At 37.0% G+C, this 26,670-nt stretch overlaps 1 protein-coding gene and 1 non-coding gene across 2 annotated transcripts in view; one reads left to right on the top strand and one right to left on the bottom strand.

The window, feature by feature from the left end:
- DKK2 (dickkopf WNT signaling pathway inhibitor 2) overlaps positions 1-26,670 on the bottom strand; it is a 100,158-nt gene that overhangs the window by 39,612 nt on the left and 33,876 nt on the right. The window lies entirely within an intron of this gene.
- On the top strand, positions 6,264-6,377 carry LOC118972733 (U5 spliceosomal RNA). Its single transcript, XR_005061814.1, has one exon. It is a non-coding gene; the product is annotated as a U5 spliceosomal RNA (small nuclear RNA).

The raw sequence follows: 26,670 nt of genomic DNA, 5'->3' as shown, positions 1-26,670 counted from the left end.
ACTAATGCCCTCAGGCTGGTAATGCTATAATAAATTTTTATCTCATATACCTTTTCCAGTGTAACCTCTTGAAATGCAATCTGATCACTTCAAGGATAATTTCTCACAATTGAGAACTTAAAGATTTATGTCATTTCTCTCCCTCCCTCACTTTTTTCCCTCTCTCTCATCTCCACCCCCATCTTTATATAAATGAACAAACCAATTCACAGAATAGAATTTACCAAGGCTATTCACAAATCATAGAGTAAAACTCTTGCTTTTTTACTCACTCCCTAGATTGGTCTTTACTACATGGAGTTTCCTGATTAGTACTTGGATCAGAGAAGCAGAGTCTCTGTAATGCCATCTTTCAAAGTTTAGCAATGAAACTTCTGAAAATAAAAGTCAGCCATTGTTTCTGGACTACATATTAAAAGCAAAGCAGAGCAGTATTAAAATACAAAGAATGTAAACACGTTTTGTTTCAGAGATCGCAATCTTGTTATGAAACCAATATAAGTAAGTTGGTGCTATTTTCCTCATTATTATGATAATCATCAGTAAAATTCTTATAATATCTATCAGATGGTGCATTTATTAATGTATGGGTTAAAAATCACAAAATATATTACATTCTTAGAACAGTTGCTGGCTTTTTCTTGTAGGTGGCACTATATGAGAAGCTATTGCATTCTTCTCATGAATTAGGATCAATTTCAATAAGAAAATATGCAAAGTTTTTAATTTTAGAATTTATCAAACTCTAAGATTCTTTTGTTGACATTTCCATGGATGCTAGGATGTGAAGATGAGGTCTGGTAGAGGGAGAGAGAATGTGTCCACCTAATAGATGTTGGGCATCATATTGCATATTTGTATCTTCTCATTTAATACCAAAAATGACCGTACAAGGTACCTATTCTTTTGTCTATTGTGCAAAAAACTAAAACATGGGCCAACAAAAGTTGAATAAAGAGCCAGGATTTGAAGGCAAGTCAGCTGGCTCAAAAACTCACATTCTTCCCATTCCTTGAGTTCTGATAGACTACTTAACATCATTTTTTCAAAGACAGGAAGAGTGTAGGAAGCATCCTGTCATCCCGTGCAAAGTTTTACAGTATCTTGGATTTTAACTGCTGCTAAGATTTAATAACTGGGAAAGAAACAATGAGCAAAGTATCCTCCTGTGGACCATAAATAGGCCACTCCGTGGTAAATTACATCTCACGACTTATCCTAGAAGGAGCCCCATGTCACTGTTGGACAGCGTTGCTGACCGAAACCATGAGGGCTTGCACGTGTTCAGTATCTGCTCTGCTAAGTGTGTAACACTCTCGGCAGATGCTGTATTCCCAGCCTCACTACTGACTTACCCAAACTCACTGCACTCGTGCACAGAGGCAGTTTCCGTCGTTTCTCATACATCACAGTATCCAGGTGCTTGTTTGTTTGTTAAACCTTGACATTTAACCACATAAGACCATTATAAATCAAAGAGATTTATAAAGGAACAATTCATAAAACTAGTCTCTTGAGTTTACTGCAAGTCTTAAATTATTCATCCACAAGCCTATACATAAAATTTCATTTTGGTGGGTGTATTATGGTTTTCTACACTGATCTATATTATAGAAAGTTTCTCTCATATAGGATGCTATAAGAACTCTGAAATAAAATTTTAATTTTAACAAGACAATTGCTGCATAACTATACATGTTTATTTTGTTTCACTTTCATTTCATTTTCAATACGATTTGCAACTCAGCACATTCTGAGACCCTAGTATTAATTTCAACTTAGAGTATATGGTTGAATCTCTATAATATCTATACATCTGTATGTTTACATATATAGATATATGTACCTATTTATATATTTATGCATACATATATATATACACCTATATACATATATCTATCGACGTTATCAAACATTAAATTTAAATGATGGAGTTCAAATCTCTTAAACTTAACTTTTCTGCATGTTCTATACTGACTATCACGTATTATGTCTGTTGAAACACAAAGTGAAGACAATGGAAGACATGTCATTTGACTTTCAGTCATTCTTACATGAGATATGTCACTCTGGAAGTATAATAAGTAATAATCCTGCAAGTTTGCAGTTAAGACACAAGTAAAAAATTTTATTCTGCATGATTTACTGTGATTAAATAAGATAACTGTATGCTGAACTCTTTGTAAACAAGTTCATAGGAAATTCATTTATTTACCAACAAATTTATTAAACAAATGCTACATATAAAGGCAAATAAATGTGCTGCTGTTGATTTTCAATAATGTTCCCACTAATAACTAAGCACCATGAGCTGGGTACTGCAGGAGGCACTTGGAGAATGCAAAGATGTATGAGGAGTCATCCAAGCCATCACAAACTTTATTATCTAGTAGTATTGAATTAGTGCCCTAATAATTTTTTGTAAAAACACACATGGTCTCATTTTATCCTTACAACAATATGAAGTAAGCATTATTATGATCTCTGCACTCAAAGTGGGCAAGTGCTGTGAGTAAGGATTCAATACATGCCAGGACCCAACCCTTAAACATGTTGCCCACTTGAAAATGATCTGCTCATAATTTGCTGATGCAGCATATAATGATTTAAAAATTACCGAAAGTGTTGTTTGGCTCTGCTATTATCAGAGGGTGAGCCTATCCGGGAAAAATGGATGTAATCAGAGTAAAGCAAAATTATGCCCTGTGGATTCATGAAGGAGTGACTTGAATTTTAAAAATGAATTGAATTAACAATAAAATTTTTGTGATTTCATGTTGACATTATACAAATGATATTTCTAGTTTTTAACTGGGAAAATAAAGATTTTTCTTATAAAACATTGCATTTTACCCATTATTCAATCTAAAATCCTCAAAAGCAATTACACAATGGAAATATTCTTCCATCCTATTTAAAGCCTGACTCTCTAGTTCCTTAGGAAGGTGCTGTGAGTACAAGGATAGGTAGAAACAGCCTCTTCATTAGCATTCAAAATGTGTTACTGTGCATTCGTATTTGAATCCCTGCTTTTTAAACTGTAATGTCAAACTAGTCTATCATTCCTGAAACAGAGGAACTGTGTTCTTTCCATGCTGAGCCTTTCGGAAAGCAACCACCTTCACTGTCCTTTGCCTCCTCCGTGGTCTTTAACTACTTGAAATCCTGTCTCTTCTTTAGGGTTTGGGACAAAGTCCATCTATGATGTTGCTCAGTGATGCCTTTCCATGATTACTCCTAACAAAAGGGACTTTTCTTCATCACTAAATTATTTTTGTTTTTAACCTTTATTTATCATTTATTCTCTTTATATGACACTTCTTTAACAATTCTTTGTGTTTGAGTGTTGAATTTTCTCTAAGCTAAATCATAAATTCTTACAATTTTTTTTCTTTGAGGTCATAGCAGCAACTAGGACTGAGTCAGAACACTCAATAAGTATTGCACAGATCAATAAAATATTACCAATGAATTCAACACTAATATCAATCCAATGACACATTTTATAATTATAATATTGCTATCAATATAACTAATGTTTGAAGATTTGGAGGATTTCCATGTGTGACAATGAAAAAACCTTATGAAGTGGCATTTATTCCAATCTGTGATTATTTCATTTATTGACTTATTTTCTTCCTTTTTTACTAGAATGAGGCTTCCATGAAAGCAAAGACCTGTCTACTTTGTTCAGTATTTTATTCCCAAATATCTATTAAATATTTGTAGAAGGAAGGAGGGAGGGAAAAAGATGTATATAGGATCTGTTTGCATAAGTTGCTGCCCTTATCACCACTTTTCCTAATTAGAAAGTTACCCATGCCTCATTCCTAGTTTCTGGAACTGCTAATACAGCAGGACAGGAATAAACTCAGAGGAACTGGGGCTGCTGACACTGGGCACCTTTGATAGCAAAGAGAGGACAGAAAATGTTTTACCTGTGTCCATCTCTCTTTTGCTCACTAATTTGCCTTCCATATACATAGCACAAAGGTGTTGAAACCTAAGTTTAAGAAAGAAAAAACAGTGAAGATAGTGTAAATTGTGTAAAGCAGCAGCCAAAAATAAAGAGTAAAAGAAAGGGAAGGAGGGAGAAAAGATAGAAAGGGCATCATGTTAGGGTAATTTTAAAAAATGCAATGGAGAAAGGATAATCTTGTCAATAAATGGTGCAAGAGTGATTGGACATCCATAGGGAAAAAAAAGAACCTTAAACTAAATTTCATACCTTACACAAAATTTAACTCAAAATGTACATGGATTTAAATGTAAACATAAAACTGTAAAACTTTTAGAATAAAAGTAGGAGAAAACTTCGGAATCTACGACTAGGTGAAGAATTCTTAGACGTGAAACCAAAAACATAATCCATGGAAAGAAAAAATGATAAATTGGGCTTCATTAAAGTTACAAATTTTTATTCTAGGAAAGACCCTTTTAAATGTATTAAAAGACACCAATAGGAGGAAATGCTTGCATACCACATCTGACAAAGGTCTAGTATATAGAATATAGAAAAAACTCTTAAAATTAAATAGCAAAAAGGCAAACAATCCAATTAGAAAATAGGAAAAAGGCACAAAGAGATATTTCAACTAGGAAGATACACAGATGGCAAAATGCTCAACATCACTAGTTATTAGAGAAATGCAAATTAAAACTGCAGGGACATATCAGTGTACACCTGTCAGAATGGCTGAAATTAAAAGAAAATAGTGACAACATTAAATATTGGTGAGGATGCAGAGAAACTGTATCACTTGTACATAGCTGATGGGAATTAAAATGGCATAGTATTCTAGAAAACTGTTTGGTATTTTCTTTAAAAATAAAAATGCAACTGTCACATAACCCATAGAATTGCACTCCTGAGCTTTTATCCCAGAGAAATGAAGACTTCTTTTTATATAAAAATATGTTTACAAATGTTTATATATTCTTTTTTATTGTGATAAAATATGCTTAAGTTTTACCATTTTAACCATTTTAAAGTGTACAGTTCAGTGGCATTAAGCACATTCACAATATTACACAACTATTACCACTATATCCAGAACTTTTTCATCATCCCAAACAGAAACTCCGTACATATTAAATAACAACTTCCCATTTACCTTTTCCCTTCAGCCTCTGGTAATCTCTATTCTATTTTCTGTGACTTTGCCTATTTTAGGTACTTCATGTAAGTGGCTTTTGTGTAGCTTATTTCACTTGTTCCAAGTCATTATCCATGTTATAGCATGTGTCAGAATTTCATTCCCTTTTAAGGCTAAGTAACATTTCATGGTATGTATATACCACATTTATTTTATCCATTTATCTGTTGATGGACACTTGGGTTGTTTCTACCTTTTGGCTATTGTGAATAATGCTGCATTGAACATTGGTACACAAGTATCTATGGCAGTTTTATTCTTAGCAGATAGAAATGAAACAAATGCAAATGTCTTTCAACAGGCAAATGGCTAAACTGGTATATCTATATATACTCAGCAATAAATAGAATGAACTATTGATACACACAATAGCCTGTATGAAGTTTCAGATAATTATGTTGAGTGAGAAAAGCCAATCCCAAACAATTATATATTGTATGATTCCATTTATAGAATATTCTTGAATTGTCAGAATCAGGGCAGGAGAGATGTGAGTAGGACAATAAAAAGCAACCTGATAGAATGCTAATGAATGGGAATGTGCTCTATCTTGACTTATATCAATATCAGTATCCTGTGTGATACTGTGTTATACTTGTGCAAGATGTTACCACTGGGGGACACAGACACCAGGGAACACCAGTTCTCTACATATTATTTATTATAACTGCGTGTGAATCTTACCACAAAACAAAATGTTTAACTACAAGGAAGGAAGGAAGGAAGAGGTGGAAGGAGGGTGGGAGGAAGGTAAGGAATCTCAGTCAGATATGCAAATACCCAACACAAATTCTAACAGTTCAGGACGTAGATTAGATCCCAGACCACTAACTTCCTCCACATCGCTCCCTAATGGAGGCCCAGAGGCACTGTGTGATTATTAAGATATTTCTGGAGTGGAAAGGGTGGTGACTCAGGTTCATTTGAATACCCACAGTGTACTGCACACAGTACAATTATAAAATGGCACAATTTTAAATTTCCTTCAACTCAGATTTCTTTACGGGATTCCCTGAAAAGTTTTGGCAGGTACACCTTGACACTAAGTATCCATCCATCAGCAGTGGGAGTTTCTCTTCCTGGAGATGTGTTATGGAAACAGAGGGCATACTCTGGCTCTTCTTCATATCGTATAAATATTTTGCCTCTTACCAAAGATTTATGATGAAGGAAATAACTCTGAGTCTTATGTTAATTGTTTGAGACCTTGCTTTGTGGCATTAATTGTTTAGTTTTAATGTAAGACATTGTCTGTCATAAAGTGAAAGCAGAAGTTTAAAAAAATACAGATTTTCTTCCTTTTAAGTCCCTGGTGTTGTCATGCATTCCATAAGCAATTTCAGGCTGAGTGTAAATAAATTCCCTCTTAATGTACTTTAAAAAGTTACAAATTTCAATGTAGATTGGCAATCTTAGTGTGGAATAGCAGTGTACCACAGAATATATTCCTCTTTAAACTTAATAGTTCTAGATTTCCTATTTGCACATAATTGGAGAAACTTATCCACATACACACAAACACACACACACACACCATCAATGAATCCATCAGAAGAGTCTACAGTCTCTTTAATTTGAAGCAGCTGATGCATTCTAAATGTGGAGAGCCCAGGCTTCTAGAATCATCAGTACCATCATTAAGAATCAGAATCCTTGATTTAAATGTTCTTTATTATTCTCTCTGTAGGAGGATTTATATCATATAGTTATTAGTTCTTCCCCTATTGTTCCCAGACTGTCATGCATAAATGTCAACAAGAGTGTATTTCATTCATACTCTAAAATTAAATCCTTTATCCCACAATGAGCCATAATCACGACCACATACGACTATGATTTACCATAACTAAAATAGATGGCGTGGGATTTATTGTTGGCTTTGTTTGAAATAGCACAGGCAGATTTTTCAATTAAGTAATTGCATGCTAACTATTTGGGACATAATTACCACTCATTTTGTTTTCCATACATCTCCATCAGTTAGATAGCAAATTGTTACAATGCCCAGTTAGCAAAATCTAAGAGACTGTTCTGTGCATGTATGTGTGTGTAAATATGCTCTTTGAGAACATGGTCATTATTAGTAGAGAAAAAAACTAGATAATGAACTCTTAATCACATATATATTTTAATTATCTTTATGTATTGACAGTTTATATGTACTGTTACTGTGTATGTCAATGATCTCATGTGAATGGCATGCCCTTGTGTGGTAGCACCACCCTGATGATTTACTTCAAGAACTCAGTCTCTCTCATTTATTGGAGTTTGTCAGTCAGGGCCCTCTACCTCCTCCTGCCCTTCCTTGGCCAAGAAAATGAATGCAGGGCCCCAGCGAGGGCCACTCAACCTCTGGGGATTTTCATACGAGTTGAGAGGCCAAAAGATAGAGTTTGGTTAAAGCTCTTTAATTCTGTCCAAAGACTGTAATAACGCCCATCAGGTCTTGTTTTCTAGAACTGTGGAGCCCTGTCGGTTCATGTTTTCCTGAGGCTCCATTCATTCTTTCAGCTACATCAAATGAAGTCCTTTTAAAAAAATATTTTGAATGAGTCGCTGAAGAGGTGATTGATTTTTGTGGGTCACACATGAAGAATGCTAACTGCTATGATGTTTCCCTCTTCTTGGAGATAAGAAAGTCGAGGTGCAGAAGGTGAAGGAGCTAGTCCACAATCATACATTATTTAGGCAATACACCTGAAGTCAGGTCCGCCTGATTGCAAGTCAGCTCTTAATCCCTAAGTAACAGTGATGCTCTTTACAGCTTCAAGAGTTTAGATGAGAGGATTTCTAGATGGTCATACAGTCACGTTAGAGCAGACCAAAAATATAAGTGTATATAGGAGGCAACATCCCTTGCTTTGTTACATGTAATCAAATAGTCAGTGTTTATCAAGCACCCAAAGGATTCCTTGCACTAAATAAGGAGCACAAAGCTGTCAGCAATTCTGCAGTGAGCCTGGAGGCTCCTGTCACTCCCTAGTCAGTGTCTAATGTCACATAGCTGTGCATAGTTCCAGAACTAACACAGGTTCAAGTGCAGTCCCTACCTGCATTTAAAATAATATTTTTATTTCACACCCATTTAGCAAGGTAGGATAGATGAAATCCAGTGCAACAAGTGTTCATGTATGTGTAAACATCCCTGTAAAGCTCCCATGAAGAGTTATATTGTAAGTCTCACTCAAATGCAGAAGGATCAAATTATGCATAGACTGGAAATTGAATGGAAGGCAGCCCTTCAATCCCAACGTCAAGCACCTTCCTCTCTTCTGAGACTTGGATACAGTTCACGTCTCTGATTCTCTGCTTTCATCTTTCCCCAGTGTCACAAAAGGAAAGCACGACTGTCTAAGGGGCTGTGCAGCTCTCGGAGGAAAGGTCAAGGGCAGGATGGGGTGAGAACATGGCTGGGTAGGGGCTAGGCTCTGCACGATGCAGCCTGCCTGAACTGGCCTGACTGCTTCCCGGAGACCTCTGCCTCTCCTTTTCTGCAAGGACCTGACATGCCACCCCTAGAAGCAACTTCTCTTGGAAGTATTGTAGCTGTGGTCATTTGTAGATCTGTTTGAAAGTGGTTTCTCTTTTGGCTGAGGAAAGAGTGGAATGTGGTCTGAGAGATTGGGTGGCAGGGGAAGTAGCACAAAAGACCACCTACATTATGAGGAAAGTTACAAAATTACTATCTAGTCAAATCAACAAATTTCCTGTTGAAATTTATTTAAAATGCCTTACAGTATTTATTTCTGGATGTACTAGAATGATCCTGCTCTATAAGGTCATACAAATCTGGCCTTGATTTTGGCCTCTATGCTTACCAGCTTTGTGACCTTGGGCAAGCAACTTCTCTGTGCTGAATTTCCTGGTCTGTAAAATGAGGATATGTCAAAACATTCCTGTCTCTCAGGATTTGGGGGACAACTGAATTGGATCATCTATTCAAAAATTGTCCAGCATATGATAGTTACTTAACAATATGAATACTTCCTCCCAATCAGGAAACATTTTTGAGTACTATTCCACTGAAGCACACTGTACACAGTGCTTAGAAAACATCATTAGAAAACAAGTGTCAACTAGCTAATAATGCCTACTGAATATACCCCGCTGCAGATGCCTGTTTCTCTTCTCTTTAAAAATAGAGTGTAATTTAGCTCATCAGGAATAAAATTAATCAGTCAAGATTTTTCTTCTTTTTTTCTTGGTGGTGGTGGTATCAGTTGTTAGGTATCATTAGAAACTAGTGGCATATTTAAGCTGTGGATTTGAAAAGAATATGAAGGGGCTACTTGTAGGCAAGGTTTTAGAGCCGGAATGTCCAATAGTGGGAGCCATATAGTAATTTAGACTTTTCTAGCAACCACATTAAAAAAGTAAAAAGAAACAGGTAAAATTAATCTTAATAACATATTTAGTATAACCCAACAGATCCAAAATATTATTTTAATATGTGATAAACATACAGACGTTATTAGTAACATGTTTTCCTTTTTTCATATTAAGTCTTTGAAATATGGTGTGTATTTTATAATTACAACCCATCTCTGTTCAAGTAATACATTCTCTAGTAACATGTAGTTCTACCCAAAACAATAAAGTTGTGTTTAATGGAAAAATATTTTATGATATTTCTGTTTTTAAATTTAAATTAATTTTAGCCAACTAACATTAAAAATTCATTAGCTATGCTATTATAATAGTCACACCATCAAGTAGTCAATAGCCACATGTAGCTAGTGGCCACCATATTGGATAGTGAAGGTTTAGAGAAACAAAAGATATGGTATAGTAGTCTGAGGTGAGCAGACCAAGAAACAATGGTCTCTTGTAAGCCTGAAGAGGAAGCGGTGGAAAAGAAACCTGAATAGCATTGCTGCATGGAAAGATTTCCCTCCATGTATATCTTTGATTGAGATACATAGCAGCCTAGAGGACCAAGTACAGAGACAATGAAAGGTATGAATACCTAGAACCACACTCCTCCAGTGACATGCAGGTGACCTGATTTCCCAAAAATGCAAAGTGTAATTTATAACATTTGCTCATTTCCATGGTACAAATTCTCCCATCATAGCTGATGGCAAGCTAACCGCATGACATCACCAGAAACAGAGTTGAGGAAAAATATGTAAAATTGTCTTTCTCCAACACACCCACTGCATCTCGGGCTACCATTCAATCTCTTGCTAGTCTTCTGATGGCCAAACTCAACTGGTATCCAGAGGCAAGCATGCCTCAGATGCCCTTCTTGCAGGTCAGCCTCCTAGGGCACTGAACAGGTTGGAGAAGGACCAGAAAGGGTAAGTGGAAAATATACTCCCTGCTCAAAATAAAGACCTGTCTTTTCTCTTTTCCTTCTGCACATAAAGTGATAACCATAAGGGATCTGAAATGTGTAGCACAGACTGAAGGTAAGAGGCTAAAAGGGAACAGGCATTAGGCTATTTGTTTTCTAGATTAAAAAAATGTGTTCTATGTGAGTATAGAATTTATGTAAAGGAAGAAGGCCCTTCCAAAATAAATTCATGTTGGACAATACTTAGAAAAAATAGTTAATGTAGACTCACAAATTATGAGAAAGCACATTTCTTTTTTGCAATGGATTAGGGAATTTCCTTTATGAAAATAATTATTACAAGCAATTATTGAAATGTCCACTTTTTTGATAGGCAATAATGAGTTTTTTATGTTAATAGTATAATTAGTCAGGGTATTGACAAAAATCATCTGCTTCATAGGTAAATGTGGTTTATAGTCAATTATTTCAAGATCTTGTTTTAGGATGCTCCCAGGCTTGTATATCTGTGTTGTACAGCTGTCTTCACCCTTGTGCCCAGTAATCCTTTAAATCCTTCCTTTTGGTTCCACTGCAGGACAAAGCCAGGTCTTCACTATGTGCACTCCATGCTAGGCCTGCCCTATGGCCCTTTGTCTTCTCTTTGTTTTCAGGATATTCTAAAATAATAATTTCATGTCTCCCTATTGCTCAGGAACCTTCAGGTTCTCTTTGACTACTGAATCAAGTCCAGATTCTTGGCCTGGCCTTCAAAAAGCTCCATAACTTGAATTCAACCTACATTTCTAGTTTCATATGAGCACTTCTGTGCAGCTAGATCAACTCACTGCTATCTCCAGAACACAGGCCCAATTTGCCACAGTGCTTTCAACCCACACTGACTCCTTTCTGCCTGGCCTCCAGCACACACTTATACATGCACGTGCACATGCGCACACACACACACACACACACACACACACACACGCACACACGTGCATGTATACATATTGGAATACTACTTTTCCTCATTCGTATTTTTGTAAATACCACCAATCATTGAACTTCAGCACTGAGGCTCAAACTTTCTGAAGGCTTCATAACCATCCAGCCTACTTCCTCAACTCTAAACCCTGGCCTCCAGCGACAGTTAATTCCCTCACTCATTTGCCACTTGGATCCTCTTTCCAGATGTTTCCATGGCCAACCTGGCATCAATCCTTTTTTGTTTCCTTCCTAACACTGAACTCTGAAGTGATCCTATGGACCCAGAAAGGTGACCAGATTTTGAATCTAAATCACTTTCTGAACCTTTCTTCAGAGGTTGGAGATGAGTGGCAGGCTATGAAAGGCCAACAGTTTCTACAGGTAAATGTAACAACATTGAACAGATCAGTCTATCAGCAGCAGTTCCTTATTTGTAGCTAGGCCACCCTAAATCCTGGTATCCCCATGTTATTAGATGAAAAATTTGCATTATGACATAGTGGAAATGATAAAAGTTTGGGTCAATTGCTCAGCTTTTCATGTTTTTATTTCTGCTTTGGCAAGCTGCTTTCTGATTGATCCACAGAATGCATCTGTGCCCACCTGAGCCCAATGTTTGTTTTTACTGTGGACCCTACAGTTTCTGGGTAGCTACCCTACCCTCCCTACTTGCTGCCCCCTCTGTACTTCCTGGCCATTAAAAGTTTCCCCATGGGTTGGCTTCTGGATTCAGGCTCTTGTTGAAGATCTGAAACAACAATCCTCAATCTGCATTTTGTGAGATATTAACTGATGTTAGTGGAGATGGGAGTATATATTCATAAATTTGGGCTATGCTCGCAAGAGCAAAGATAAGTTGTTCTACTGCAGAATTTCTCAGAGACTTTACTAGGCTAAAATGAAATGTGATTCCTTAAAAAGAGATTATAGTAGGCAGTATTTCACATGTATATTTGTATTGAAAAATCTCTCCTGACTATACCCTGGCCCCAGAACATGAGGACTTACCTCATAGGGGTGTTGTGAATATTAAATGATTTATTGAGTGGAAAGCACTTAGAATGATGTCTAGCAGATGATGGACACTCTTTGGGCTTATTACCACCACTGTTGTCCCATAGATGTCTAACTGACACCTCACCAGGTATTCTCATGCCCTCTGAGAAAGAAACAGACTTGCATGCGGGTTGGATGGGGATCTACTCAGGAGCTATGAAAATCCCATATGGATATACACAGAGCCAGTAGGGACCTCCCTTTGGGTTCCTTTGAATCAGGAACCAGTTCAAGTGCACAAAGGTTTATTCTTTTCCATTCTTTTCCATTCTTTCCAAAGTCAGGCTAACCAGGTGTGGTTAAAATTGTAGCATTTCCAGAATATCTTACCTGGCTTTAGTATATCTGCATATCAATAGGTGTTCAGAGGTGGAAAGAAGTATGGCTTTAGTGCATTTGCATCTTTCCTCAGGGGTGGAGTAGTTCATCTCCATATCAATGGGTGATTACCTGGGCAACAGAGGGCTTATCTGTACCTGAGAGGTGAAGGGGAGGGTCGGTGTGGTTGCTGCTGGAGCAGAGAAGAAAGACGGCCTAGGACTGCAGTTTCTGAGCAATAAACGGGTTTTAAACTTCATTTCTCCCTTTGACTGATTTTGGTTTTTAGGGGTATTTTGCCCCGGGATTTCCTTTCCCCAGACTTACAATTGGAGGTAGTCAACAGGATTCCTCTGAGCCCAAAATATGTTATAATGGGTGCGACCTTTGGGAGGGCCGCCCCTAGAAATGATGGGGAGAAGCGGCGCTCATGCCGAGGGACATGTGTCTACACTCGTGTGGTTGTGAAGGCACCACCACCACTGCTGGCCGTGCTGAACCCGGTCCATGGCTGGAGCCTAAGACTACTGCTTCTGCCACTGCTGCTGCTCTTGCTGCTGGCCAGAGGCTGGCCACAACCATGGAAAGGAGCAGAGGTCTGGGTCACCTTGAAGCAACTGGCTGCTGTGTACCACACCTTGCTGGCTACAGAGCCCATCGCCGGAACAGCTCTGACCAAGGTAATAACCTCCTATCCCATCCCAGGGTGGGTGTGAGACTGGACCCAAAGGCCACAGAGTGGCATAGCACAGACACCTCAAAAAAAACAATGCAGGCCCATTGGTGTGGCTTGTTTTTCACCTTTGAAGAAGTCAGCCAAGCCCAGAAGAAGTGCCCTGCACGTTGTGCAGATCAGCAAACCACCAAGAGAGGCCTAGAGCATCTCTCTGCAGCCTATGGTTGGTCACCGGTGACTGAGTGCGATCAAGGTACCCACTTTATTGGACATGTGTTGCAAGGATGGGTGCAGCAATTAGGAGTAAAATGGATGTGGCCCTGGACATTTCAACACATGGATCGGTGATGGCTGGCTCTTCTGGCACCTTGGGGAAAAGGCCTGGAAGCTGGCCTTCTGTGTATTCCTGTAATAACAGCAAATTGGCCCCCAACAATCACGGTTCTTTGCTTCTACGGTCTTTGTGTCCTGGATACACCCCCTGGACTTACACCAGGGTTCAATTTAATAGCATGGAGCAATGGTTAGAGCACAGCCTTCAGAGATTTGCTTAAATCCTATTTCTTCTATGGGCAAATTGTTAAAGGAACTATGCCTATAAGTCTGTAAAATTGGAAAAATAATATTTACGTCTCTGGGTTGTTTTCAGTAATTTATGAGATCATGTATATGAAGTATTTAGCCAATGCCTAGTATATGCTCAATAAATGGAGGTTCCTAATTATCCCAGCGATAGACTCATTTCTCTAGTTTATTTGACTTGTGAAACACTAGCCATCTTTACCCAGTAGTCATTGCCCCTGTATCTAGGAGGACCAATTTGCTTCACACTTAACAGATATTTAGTAAATATGTTGACCTCTTGGTTGCTGACTGATGGGATTGCTGGATTAGGCCTAAGAGACCTAACGGGCAGCTCTGTGCCATTTGGATTTTAAGAGGAAAACCATACATGTTCTCATACAAGTGGCCAATGCTCTGGGCTGCCAAAACAGGAAAACTAGATTTCACAAGATCAAAAAGGAATCTCTGAAGCAACTCTGGTACTTCTTTATTTCTTAAGACCTATAAATAATTTCTAATATCATGCATAAAGATTTAATTCCTAGTTAAAATGACGAGTATTCTCAAATGTCTTGCTTTGATTAGGAAAGTTGTGAATAATACTGAAGTCATTCACAATCCAGCGGTCGGAAGCTGTGGGAAAAATAATTTTAATTTTAGATGTGTCACACAACACTGCTAATGTTATCTATCCTGTTTGGGCAGGGTGAAAACTGGCAAGCGTTGTTAGATGGGGAATTTATGTGAGTTAATGGAAATGTTGTGGCTGACCAACAAAGGAACTTCCCCAGCCAAAATCAAAACAAAGATATTAACTTGGAAGAGAGAAGAAAGCCTGCAGCATAATAATATCATGCACAGAAACCTTATCTAGTGGTTGAGGTAATTTGGTTTGAAGAACTTAAAGAGTATTTTGTGGTTTATGGAAACTGCCAACAGACATTGTATTTAGCAGCCACTCCACTACTAAGTTCACATACCATCTTCTCTTCTCATCAAGTGGGGCCATTTAGCTTTCTTTATCTCTGAGTTGTTATAACCTAAGACCTCTTTGAGTCAAAAGCCAAGTTTCCCAAGCTTGCAACACAATGCCCAGGCATTGCTGGCTATTTGCAAGGACCCAAATGGCCACAACACAGGTGAAAGTTCGCTTACATTCACTTAAGGTAATTTTTCAGAGTCCGCTTACACAATTTTGGTCCAGGATTTAGACACATCCATCCCTCTTTCTTCCAGAAAGAAGTCTTCCAAAAACAATCACACACATTCACAAATGATCCTCATTATATGTTCACAATTAAAGTTTATTGAAAAATTCTGAATTAAATTTATTCAGAGAGTGGGTTATACTCATCACCAGCTGTTGCAGAAAATAAATAATAATTTGGGGGTTAGAGACCAATTCTTATTTTCTCTTTTATAATTCAGAACCATGGCTTTCTTGGTTTAACTAATAGGAGAGAACCAGGGAAGAATAAAAAACTTGCTAACTCTTCAAATTAACCCTTTTGTGGCTACTACCGGCCCCATCTGGCCCCCAGCCGCTCTCCTTTGAAGTCCTGGTGCCCCTCTGAGGACCGTCCTGCACACCTGACAATAGAACAAGTGGTACCAGGGCTCCCGTTTGATTGACACATGGGCACATGCATTAGCTTCGCTCAAACACTTCAGGGAGTCAATAGTCTCATTCATTTTCTAACAAAATTTGTTGTTACTCTACCACAGGAAATTTCTCAAGACTGACATATTATCTTGTTAAAAAGTTTGGCTTCATTTGTTATAGATAACATTGTTAATACCATTAACTATGTTAATTATATGTAATATTAGAGCTATCACCTAAAATATAAATTTCCTATAATCTAATTAGTTTCCTCTAATATGTCTCCAAAATTTAATAATATTAAATGCTTTATGGAGATTAATTATAGTAATAATGTCATTTTCTAAGACAGCATCTTTGGGAATTAATGAATCAGGAATTAGAATGTATAGTATTTGTGTTAATCCTTTTATTTCACTTTTCTTTACTTATAGACATTATTGTAAATACATTTGAGTTATTAAACATTTTACCACTTAAACTATTTCATGTAAGAAATTTTAAGTGAAAATTAAACCTTAACTCAGAAATATGGAATGTCCCATTTGTTGTCACTTTTTTTTTTCATTTTCAGATTAGATAAAAGTCTCTGAGGATGTTTTGTTTTTCATGAAATAAAATACACAGAAGCCACCATTTTACTCTTGTTTATTCACCTTTTTGATGAAGGAATTTTTAAAATAAATTCACTAGTATAAGTTTTAATAATTATGCATAATGTAGGAGGGAAAGCAAAATGTTCTCACATGCACAATGGGGTCACTGAAGAACAGGGCCCAATCTACCTCTAGGTACCCCTTAGCCATGAGAAATTTTTAAAAAATTACTTCCATGTTTTATTTAACCATCCATGTGACTATCTGTTCCAAACTCTGAGTTCTGTGATATTGAAGCTATTAAAATGGCAAAAAGAGTCCTGAAGAATTAAAAACCAAAAAAGTCTGCTTTGGAAGTCTCATTTGCAATGAAAATCAAATAACATGAATGCATACAAAGTATATTTGTCATTCTGAGTCTTCATAGTCACAGAATTTCTTAAATGATAAGTTTCAGATACAAAGCTAGCCCCACCTACAATGATATGCAGATCAGATTTTTAAAATAGCCTATGATTTGACTTCTGAAGACATAGAATACGCAACTCTAAGGAAAAAAGTACACACTTAGAGATTTGTTTCAAGTATTTCAATAGATCCCATTTCATTTCTAAGAAAGGTAACTGAACACCTCTCGTAGACATCAGATTATAAGTTTAGTATGCTATGAGAAAAGGTTTCTGCATGAAGCTCCTTTGAGCCCAGAGTTCTAAGGTAAACTATGAAATCACATGGATGTTGAAGTTGACAGATCTTGGAGGCCACGACAATCCTCACATCGAAGACATCAAAGAAAGGGCCACATCTGGTGATTAACCTCACACACAAAATTACTGGGTCATGGGATGTGGAGACAGTCTTTTCACAGTTCCCTTGGCGACCTGTTCAGCTAGTCTAAAAATTAGATGGACGGGGGAAAACAGCTGCCCAATAGCAGCACTCTCTTTTCTAGTTCGTTGTGACAGAAATACAACTCAGGTTTGTCTCCTGCTTCTCTGAAAAGTGTCTGAGACCTACTTCAGCCTTTTTCTGTAGGCCAAGGTTAATTTGAGAACCTCATTTTAATTTGACTGGTAATAAATTACATGTGATTTTTAAAATAAATCATAGAGTTGAGACGAAGCACAGAAATTTTCTCCAACTATCATATATTAAACATTCTCCACACAGTTCGGTAGCATGGGAGAGTCCATTTATTTTTATTATCTCTAATTTTATTATCTCTAAAATAATTTATTTTAGACTTTATGCAAAACTCAAGTGTGATTCTCTGTAATCCCACTGGCCCCAGTTCTTTCTTCAAGTTTCAAAAAAAGAACTATGCCCACATACTAGCTATAATTTACATAATGCAAGAGCTCTTCCTGTGTAGTCAGTATCTAAAACAGGGTCTGACATAAAGTAGGCTATCAATAAATGGTTCAGTGAATGAACAATTATGCCACAGCAACACCAAAAATATTGCTAGATATTCTTTCCAGGTTAAAGTTTCAATTATTTTATTTGTGCATCCTGTGAAATGGTTTTCAGATTTTTTTACCACCCACATGCCACATGTTTTGGTGGAAATATATAGATCATACTTACACATGTCATGTCAATATGCAAACAGATTCAGTTCCTCCTGAAATACAGGAAATTACCAGGAGTATCAACAAGATTATCTGGGGTCAACTATTTGGACACCTAAGAGACAGATATAGTGTGACTCTCGCTTTACCATGCTGACTGGAAAACGTCCTTGCAGTTCCATCCAAACAAAAGTTACTGGAGGAGACAGAAATACATTTAGTTCACACACCAAACCATCCATGATGAAGGGACTAGGTAGCTGAAATACTGATTTTTTTTTCTCAAAAACATCTAAGTTCAGGTGTACTGAAATATTCAGGTCTACAATTAGGCATATTTGTGTAGACAGTTACTCAAATGCTTTTTAATAGGCATTCTATTTTAAATAGTTTAAAATGCCCTTCTCATTTTAAATAGTTTCTTCTTTTTCTCTTTCATGGTCTACAAATTACATCTGACTAAATGCACCTATTTAGTGAAAATGGATTCCATTAGAGTGTAATCTTATCCAACTATTGTTTTCTTCTGGAGGAAATAATAGAGAACATGTGCAGATGTGTAATATCAGGCTCCTGTTTCTAGAATTACAGTCTTAAAGCTGTCAGGACTGTTCAAGAACAAGGCTGATTTGGAGCTCATTCGGCATATGAAACACCCTTTTTGTGAACATATAAGTAGGTGAGGCAGGAGAATGCTAAATGACTGGCACTGGAGAGCTTGAAATATCTAAGCGAAGGGATGTTTTCTTTTCCTCTCTGTTGTCAAGACATCCTGTTTTTCCACAAAATAAATGAATCATATTTTCTAATCTATTTTGAATGCACTGTTTTTTCTAGCTCATTCTGTTTCAATCTCACAATGTGGTATCCTTCCATCTGGCCACAAAACAAGTTATTTTGCTTAAATGTCTTCTGGCAAAAGAGCACATAAAGTGCATCCACATTTTTTGATGAAATTGTTATAAATTTTTTGATTATGCAAGGGCATAAAGGTGTATTTACATTCCTTTCTTTAGCTGAGTAAGGATAGTCAACGTTCCTTCCAAAAGCAATCTCTGAAATGGATGCCAGCAAGTAGTTTATAAATCACATTTAACTCAGTAGTTCTAGTCAAAACAGAATAGTGACTTTAAAATTATAATAATAATTTTAAATGAAAATCTTCAATGGATTCTCCTATAAGGGAATAACTGCATAAGATATATTCTATATATTCTATAGTTTTATATTTATGGTATTATATTTCTAGTTCTGTAAAATATCAGTATTATTTCCAAAAAATATATGTCTAATAAACTTGTTGTCAGAGTTTCTCAAGATAAGCCATATCCAAATAGCTGTAGCTTATGCAAAAAATTGCCCTTTATCCTGTTTAGAAAGAGAAATCAGTTTATTTTTGCTAATTATACAAAGCACCTTGAGGACCACATTAGAAAGCTTACATTTGAAGTAATGAAATTCCAAGTCATTTTACATCATGTAAATTGGTCATAATATAAGTATGTGATTTTGCAACTGATAAAAATATCTTCCTGAACCCTAATAAACTTTCAGAGGAAAAACTGAATCATTACAAAGAGAGTCCCTGACTTAACTCCTTAGCATTATCTACTTTGTTTCCTTAGGGAAAAAAAGGCAGGAAATGCCTTCAGGGAAAGCATACAAATTTTGGACCCAGAAAGACCTGGATTCATCTATATCCTAACCTCAGAGCTTGGCTTTTACATACTTAGGCAAGTTACTTTGCTTTCCTGATGATAATCCTATGCCTACCTTCTAAAGTTGCCATGAGAATCACAACTAAAATTTGAGGATCACCTAACACAAGGCCTGGACCACTGCAGATTGTTAGTGTTTAAGAATGCATTAGATGTGATCCTACTATAAAGAAAATCTTTAAGTATATATACAGAGATATAAATATATATAAACACAAATATATGTATTTACATATATATAGGTGTGAGTGTGAACATTTATCTGTGTGCGAACACATACATACATGTACACATCTTTATTTTAAGGGAACTTTTTCTAATTCAGTATTTCTTTAGTTAGAAAGGATATGGCTACATAAAAAAAGCTAATTGAAAAATCTAAGTCAAGTCTTTGTATTTTTCATTATTTTTAACTTCGATGTTCTACAGACATGAGTAATGTAAATCTTAAGTATAAACTGCAGTATTTGAAATTGGTAAGACTTCAACTCTTCAAATTATAAAGTATAAATTATTCAAATTATAAAACAGAAAGAACTGTGCCTGTGAAGAGAAGAGGGAAAGTTTTGAAAACTTATCACTGAAAATGAATAAACATGATAATGAAATTGGTGATGGGAAAAGAAATGCGTAAAGAGGTGATAAGAGCATACATAACTGGAGAAAAGAAAAGTACATACAGGGATGATAAAATAGAAATACAAATATCAATAGGCCAAAATATGTAAAACAATGCACAATTTTATAAAGATAAAAGCCTGCTAAAACTTACTGAACTTGCAATTTACTATATATCTAATAAATTCTTACTTTTAAGAGGAATAGTCCTGGATTAATGGCAAATTTGCTTTTACTATGGATTTTTCTTTGCTCGTGTTATAGTCAGAAAAAACACACTTCAATAGTTTTGAAAGGATGTTAATGACTAGAGATCAAATTACAGTGGTTCTGTTTCATTCATCAACAATATAACCCTCATTTCAATTAGAATAAAGAATGGTTTTTACAACATTTGGACAAAATGATGATGGGTTTTTCAATCTAAGCAAAACTGGCACCATCAATTTTTGTAACGCTGGATGCTAAACAGCGTACTATTAGCCCCTGAAACATTCCTCATAAAGAGGCTTCTACTCCAAGAAGGAAAGGGCAGTTTAAACCTACATGTCTCGATTTGTTACTTGGTAACTATTCAGTATCTTTCTGCTGTGCTATATGCTAACTTGCTTCATTTTACTATTTTTCCTATTCTATGTGGTAAGAGAGGGGTCCTGAACCAGATTTCCTAAATTGTAATCTCTTTCAGATGTAGTGTGCCCACATAAGCCAAAGGACAAAGAGAACAAACTTCTGTGGTCCATTATGTGCCACACAGGATGTTAGACTCTTTAAATTGTCTCATAAAATCCTCATGCAATGCTTATTATCTCCATTTTACAGATAAAGAAATTGGACTTTGAATAAAGTCTCTTGTCCATGACTATACAGTTAGGAAGTGGAAATCCAACATCTGCAGAGTTGAGGTAAGTAGTTAATCTTATTTCCACAACTAACTGAACTGTATTAACTGCAACTCGTTCTAAAGTCACAGACTTGAAGCTTCCTGGGAGGAGAAACCCAGGTATGACTGGCCTGTGGATTGACCTCTTTTCACTTCTCTCCATATCATTTGGACAGGGCTCTTCTGTCTACTGAAAACAAAACGGAACAGAACAAAAAAAACCCATACTCTCAGCTTTGAATGAGACCAAGCATTATAACTCTTCAGCATCACAACCCATAAACATGCACAGAAGCATACGAAGTTAAGGGATGCCAAGAATTGCCAGCAACTGTCAGAAGGAAGAAGCAGCAAGAAAGAACCCTTCCTTAGAGCCTTTACAAGGAGCATGGTTCTGCCAAAACCTTGATCGCAGACTTCTTCCCTCCAGACCTGTGAGAGAATAAACTTCCGCTGTTTTTAAGCCTGTCTGTCGCATTTTGTAAGAGCAGTCCTAGGAAACTAATGGAGGTCTTGGTAATCCTAAAGCCTGAATTCTTCCAAGAATTTTCTAAGTAAACAAGTTAACTCCTATAAGAGGATGTCTGTACTTTCAGAAATAAATTAAAGAAATGGCTTTTGAGACAATACAACTGAGGCTTAAATTAATGATTCCTGATTGTTGTAAAGATCAAACAATACATTCAAAGTTCTTAGCACAAAACCTGGAGGTATCTCATGGTGGCTAAAGAGGAGTGCATTCATTCTCTTTCTGTTTCTTCCTTCTTATCCCAGATTATTTGCAGGTTTTCATGTCCTAGAGGGCAGAGATCATGGCTTGCCACCTCTCACACCATTTGATGCAGTATCTTGCTCATAAGGAACGATATTCTGTGTGTACTCAAGAGTGAACTATTATTATTTTAACCTAAAGGAATGAAAGACTACTTGTTTTCCATAAGGAAAGGCATATAGCTATGCATTAAAAATAAATTCTGGAATCATTAGGAAAAATAACCTTTTGAAGTCACGACAGAGAAAAATGATTGTCCGTTAGACTGTGAAAACCTTATCATTACATCTTTCACTACAAACCTCAACCCTGGAAAACTCACTGGTCTTTGCTGACAAGAAGTATGCCCACCCAATCAAAGATAGGCAGGAAGTGAAGTGTTACGTGCCATGAAAATCTTGCTCTGCACTTAATTTTTTGCACTTGGTTCATAATGACTTTTCCATCTCTCTTCAAAGAAAAGAAATATTCGATTTCAAAACCATGTGTTGGAGAAAAAAAATCTGTCCTGAATTATGTCATTCTGAACTAGCTACAAGACACTGTTTCTTTGCAATGCCTGATCCCACAGCGTATAGATATGCAAATAAATTGTTCAAATCTTTCAAGTGTACATTTTGTATTCTGCAACTCCACGTATCACCGTGTGGCTGTACAGTTAGCAGATCTACTGGTTCTTCCTGCCTTTTACTTGCTTTTTCCATAAGCAGAAGCTGGATCTAATTTTTGAATGAAAGACCTCTTCACCAAAAATTTATTTTTATGAAGGAATGGCTTTACAGTGTTTGCCATTTGGGTTCTTTTATTTGGCTTTTTTATTCTTCTCAAAATGTGAATGGAAAATGTTTATCTGCTCGAGGGCTTCACATGCTTCTGCTTTGCTGGCTCAATGATTTCTACTGCCAAAATGAAAAGAAAAGAGAAAAAAAAAAGGAGGAGAAAACCACTAGTCCTTGAACAAATGTTGAGTCTAAAGCAAATTTGGTATGCCCTAAATATGGTATAAAAAAATTAAAAAATTAATATATTCTAACCTCTGGTCCTGGACTTCTGGTCTGCTCTCTGGTGAAATAGTTACCATAGCACGTAATTAAAATTCCAGGTCTGAGAATAGCACAGATGTGTTTGAATACTGCTGTGCCACTTATGAATTGTGTGATCTTTATTAAGCATTCACTTCCTTTTCTGTAAAATGGGGATAATACCAGTCTCTTAGCATCCTTGTGGGGATTAAATTAGATAACTAACATGCATAAACTGCTTAGTATAAGGTCAGATAAATTATCACATTCCATAAATGACTAATAGTCTGTAATTCATGGCACCTACTACTGCATTATGGGTAGATTGAAAGTGAAATCCTCCATAGCTCGAGTCTACTAAAGCCTCACTACTTAAAAGGTGAGGGCCAGCTGTTTTTTTCTGAGGGACTGAGGGAGAGCGTTCCTCCCCTCTCTGATGGTCGGTGGCAGTCTTTAGCGGCTCTTGGCTTGTAAGTCTCTGCCTTTCTCTTCACATGGCATGCTCCAGATGTGCCTGCGATTCTGAGGGAATCTTTGAAGGGAACTAGCTACTAGATGGCGCAGTCTCTCTTCCCTCCACCCAGATCAGGTGAGGGTTCTACACAGGACTGCGGGAGACTCCCACCAGCGTTTGCTCTGGTCTCCCTCTGCCCAGGCAGTTTACAGTCATTCCAGTCCTAACGGAAGTGCGCATGCTTCACCCTCCCACCCTGAGCTCCCCGTGTACCTCTGCCTGGCTGGGTGGCGCTGCCCTAGAATTCTGCCTTGGCAGGCTTCTGACATGGGGGTGTTCAGTCATGACCCCACAGACGGTAGCTTTGTCCCTGCAGCTCCTCAGCCAACACATACCCCAAATACCTGAACCTACAGCTTCCTTTCCCACTGAACAGGGTTACCATGTAAAAACACATCATCAGTAGGGTACAACTAACCTGTCTCAGATGGAGTTCATCATCATCGTATCACTCGGGCCCTAGTTAACATGCAAACTACTGGGCTCCACCTGGATCTGCTGAGTCAGAATCTGTATTCTGATACACTCCCCAGGTATTGTGTATGTACAGTGTAATCTGAGAAGCACTGCTCTAGAAGTTGTCTGAGTCTTGCATTCCAAACTAAACTACTAGACTGGGGAAAACATCATAAGGATGAGGTTCAATTTTCCTATTTGTGTTACTTATTTGTCTTCTTATGAGAGGTGGTCAAAATCAGAATTAATGAAGCAACACAGTTCAACATTACATATTCTTAGTGCTCTGTGGATTAGGAGAAAGAGAGAGAGAGAGAGAATCTATAAAATAGAGTGCAAGAGAGAGAAAACAATTTAAATAAAGCCCACCATTCCAAATTGCATAATCAGAGTAAATGAGGGATTAGGTGTGTGGCCGTGATACTGAATTACTGACTCCATTCCCAAGTGCTTCTTATGTTGTGATATTGTGAGGTCTCACTTCATTGTGATTCAAATATTTAGAGATGTCTTTTTCATCTACCAACTACTGCATGTGGTGCTCAGACAGATAACAATTCTAGTGATCTATTCCAGTGATGAAGGAAAAGAGGATTGTATCGGTAATTACTGATAGACTTTGCTAGGATTCACACTGATGCCTCGAGAAATTTTCAAGGGTGATTTAGACTAAAGCCCAATTAAGAATCTATTAGCACCTATTCTACCATTAAGCACAAGTTATCTGCATTTTACAAGAAAATCACTTCTAATAATGTTTTAAATTTACCTTGCTATATAATTCTATAATTCAATAAAATTATACAAGATGTAGTATACAGAAGAACTGGGTAAATGTTACACATGTTTTAGTAGCAAAATAAGGCTCCCCACTGATGGCCATATCCTAATCCCCAGAATTGGTGAATATATGACTTCACATGACTAAAGGGACTGCTCAGATATTGAAGACCTAGAAGTGGGGAGATTATCCTGGAATATATGGGTTGGCCCAATCCAATCACACAGGTCTTTAGAACTGGAAAAGCTTTCCAGGCTGTATTCATAGGGCCTATAAGACTTAGAGATGTTACTAAGGACGAAGGGTCAGAGCAGTGCAATGTGAAAGGACTTCTGTTGCTGACTTTGAAGATGGAGGGAAGTGGTCTCAAGAGCCAAGGAATGCGAGTGGCCTTTAGAAACTGGAAAAGTCCCAGAAGTGGATTGTCGCCAGAGCTCCAGAAAGGAACATAGCCCTGCTGACACACTGATTTTAGCATATGAGACTAGTGTCAAACATCCGACATATAGTTTTGTAAGATAATTTGTTACTTTAAGCCACTAAATTAGTGGTCATTTGTTAGGTAGCAAAAGTAAACAGAAAATAGAAAATAGAAAAATGTGAAACAACAGGAAGACCTGGAAGATTGGTTTCTTCCTCCTTAATGCCTTTACCAGAGTTCTCCCCAGAATGTATGGAGATGTTTTGATGATACTCATCATCCTATTCTCTCTTCCTTGTATGGTATCTGGTGTGCACCATTGTCTTAATTCTCCCACACACTCCATGCATCCCATTATTATTCTGAACTTGCAATTAAAGAGGTAGAAGTATTTTCAAAGACTCCTGTAAGTGGAGAGATAAAATGCAGAGATTTTTATTCTATTTTGGTTTTAGTTTCTAATAGACTCACACTCCCCAGTAGACAAACTATATTATGATTCTACAATTATCAGTAGAGTTCCACAAAGTACCTGCTTCCACTGGATAAGCCACACTAGTAGCAAAAAGAAGTCTTTCAATCTCATTTAGTAAACATTTTGTCTCTAGAGCAGTGGGTTCCCAAATCTGACAGGATGCCAGAATCACTGGAGAAGCTCTTCAGGGAAGACTATGGTCTCTTATTTTAAAACAGCATAATTAAATGGAAACGAACCATAACACCAATGGGAATTTAAAAGAAATAGCATTCTTCTGTGTAAAAACCAGTCATGGCTTCACAGACTAATTCCAACATTTAAGAAAATGTTGGAAACAAAAACTGAAGAGCTAAGAAGGTAATCAAAGAGCTAGACTGTAGCTAATGAGCTAGAAGGTAACTTTAGGGGGGGAAAAATTAAAGGGATAGAAGGTAATGGTTTGGAACTCACATTAAAATGACTTAAAAAAACAAGCAGCTTTTTTTTTGTTATTAATGATAATCATATTTGAGTACATAATTTTGGTAATGTGAGAAGGGTGTATTCAGAAGGAGGAAAGTCAACATCTCAACGATCATTTTAAAGCAATCAGTTTTTCTATGTATCTAACTAAACTCCAGGCAAAAATTCCTCCCTGGTCTCAGATCCTCTTTCCATGCTCAGCAGCACGTGGGTGTGGGAAAAAGAATACCTTCAGCAAACAATCTTTTGGTAAGAAGAAGGCTTGTTTGTCTGGGTCAGATTCCTAGGATCTGGTTGAAATCTTTAGTGACTCCAAGATCATGCTAAGTGCACAGTTATTTGTCAAGTATTAAATTCTATATGATTCATTTGATGGCCGAACTGATTGCGGGTGGTTCCCACTTTTCTTTTCACTCTGCTCACCCTTCCCCCACACCCACACTGCATACCTCCCAATTTGACTTAAGTGAAAGAAGTGATAGGGCAGATGACAATCTCTGGTTTGTGTCTGGTTATAGTACAAAGTAAATCAAATGAAAATTAAGGAAACACATAATGGTTAAATAAGAACCTTTTGGCAAAAATAGTTCCCCAATTTTGATTGGTAAGTACAGCATTTTGAAAGTGAATTGTAATAAAATCTTAAACTTCCTTGGTTGTAAAATGCATCTGTTTTAGAGGAGAAAGTAAAGGGACATAAGGAGTGTTAATATGACAAATAAGTCAAACATTGATAGGCTGTG

This window comes from Manis javanica, chromosome 5 (assembly GCF_040802235.1).
Source record: "Manis javanica isolate MJ-LG chromosome 5, MJ_LKY, whole genome shotgun sequence".
Classification (NCBI taxonomy): domain Eukaryota; kingdom Metazoa; phylum Chordata; class Mammalia; order Pholidota; family Manidae; genus Manis; species Manis javanica.
Note: the sequence above shows the minus strand (reverse complement) of the source record. Positions and strands in the feature narration are given on the sequence as shown.